We start from the raw sequence: 2,171 nt of genomic DNA on the forward strand, positions 1-2,171 counted from the left end.
GCAAGAATGTCATAGTTGCTTGTCAGTTTCATGTTATTCAATATGTAGGCTTTGGAGAAAGGCAATGACAGGCAATGACCTAAGGATAATGTCCGGGTCAGCCTTTTATAGTTACTGGAGCAACAACTAAATCCCCAAGAACAAAAGTTGGTTAAGCCAGGAAAGTCTGTGTTACATAAGGAAGAAAAGACTTCCACTTAATTATAAATGTGGAAATTAAACTTCACAGAGTGAGAATAACATACTCATTTTGCCTAGAATGTTAATTTCTGGAACTAGTGTGTCAATGTATGAGATTTTCTGAAAAGTGTAATTCAACAGTTAAATAAAAATCAGAAGCAGGGGGCACCTTGAGTTTGGAACACAGAGATTAGCAAAACTTTGGAGAATTATTTTGAATTGTGGGAACTTTTGGAACCCTGTTCCTATCTCAGGACCTTTCATTTGCTATTGTTGCCAGAAGTCCCCAGGCCCAGGTTATTTCCTCGTGATGACTCAAACAATTACATATGAGATCACACATTCAGTACCTATACTCTCTAGGGTACTGGCTTTTTAAAGGATCCCTGGAGGAGTCAGATGTTTTCTTTTAAATAATCCCACCATATCCTTCCAGTCTGAGAACATGTCATTACCAGAGCCTGAGACATCTTCTGAAATATAAAATATTAAAATTCAGGAAGATTTTGGCACAGATGCTTTTGATAGGATGTTGAATTCTGGCTTACAAATACTCATTTTTTCTGGAAGAGATGAATAAAAAAAACCCCAAAACAAACCCAGAAAAGCTCATTTCCTCCCCTTGTATTAGCTTCAGCCATGTGAAAATGCCAAATATCCAATCATTCCTGGAAAAATGGCAGGTTTATGTGGTTCAACCCAGTATATAAAAATAATACTTTAAAATGCCTTCAAAAAACAAAACAAAACAAAACTTTCAAAGAGCACTTTGAAATTTGTGTTCTGTTTCTAATTAAGGGCTGGGTTTCAATTTTATTTTTTAAAATTTTTGTTTATTTTGAAGTAATCACTACACCCAATGTGGGACTTGAACTCACAACCCTGAAATCAAGAGTTGTATACTCTTCCAACTGAGCCAGTCAGGGGCCTCTCGACTTCAATTTTAGATCAATATATTAGGGTGAGTGCGATTACAAAGTTGGTAAACAAATCTGACTTGAAATCTACTTATTCTAAAACTACTTTCACTACTCGAAACAAACCGAGCCAGCCAGGTGCCCCGATTCTTGTTCATTTCTGCAGATATTCCGTGTGTGCTTGAGAAAAATGTGTTTGTGTATGTCCATCAAATCCAACCTGTTAACTTGTGCTCATATCTTCTGTAGCTTTATTCTTTTTGGCTTCTTGCCCTATCAATGACTGAGTGACTTTTTACTATGATAATAGATTTAGAATTTTGCCCTATACTTTTATTAGTTTTTACTTTATATGTTCTGAAGCTATTTCATTAGGTGCATACAAGTACAGGAGCTGAATCTTGTTATTTAGTGACTTTCTGATCGCTTCTCGGCCTTTTGGCTAAGATCAAGTGTAGTGACTTTCTGATTTCCAATGGCTTTTTTTTTTTAACCAGTTATTGTTACAAATTTCTCCTGCTACTTTGTAGATTTACTGTTGATGGTGTCTTTGATCAAGAGAAGTTCTTAATACAGCCCATTTTATCATTATTTTCCTTTATGGTTAATATTTTGCTTGCCCTGTTTAACAAATCTTTTCCTATCCTAAGATCACAAACCTATTCTTTTATACTATTTTTTTTAAAAGTTTTGTTTCTTTTACTTTCACTTTTAGATCTAAAAGCCATTGGAAGTGAATATGTTGTGGGAGTGGTGGTCAAGCTTTACTTCTTTTATATTACTATTATTTTAAAAATGTTTATCTTGAGAGAGACTGAGTCAGCAGGGAAGGGGCTGAGAGAGGGAGAGAGAGAATCCTAAGCAGGCTCCACACTGTCAGCACAGAGCCCAGTGCAGGGCTCCAACCCACAAACCATGAGACCACGACCTGAGCCAAAACCAAGAGTTACACACTTAACTGACTGAGCCACCCAAGGGCCCCTTATAACTTTTAATCCACTCGAACAATCAGACTTTAACTGAGATTACTTAGTACTTGTGACTACTAATGTACCCTGAATTCATTCTTCCTTC

At 36.4% G+C, this 2,171-nt stretch overlaps 1 pseudogene; it reads left to right on the forward strand.

The window, feature by feature from the left end:
• Positions 1–1,519: 1,519 nt before the first annotated feature.
• Positions 1,520–1,612, forward strand: LOC128776856 (U2 spliceosomal RNA; annotated as a pseudogene).
• The last annotated feature ends 559 nt before the right edge of the window (positions 1,613–2,171 follow it).

The sequence above is a fragment of the Panthera pardus genome, unplaced genomic scaffold, assembly GCF_024362965.1.
Source record: "Panthera pardus isolate Hobbes unplaced genomic scaffold, ASM2436296v1 HiC_scaffold_13, whole genome shotgun sequence".
NCBI lineage: Eukaryota > Metazoa > Chordata > Mammalia > Carnivora > Felidae > Panthera > Panthera pardus.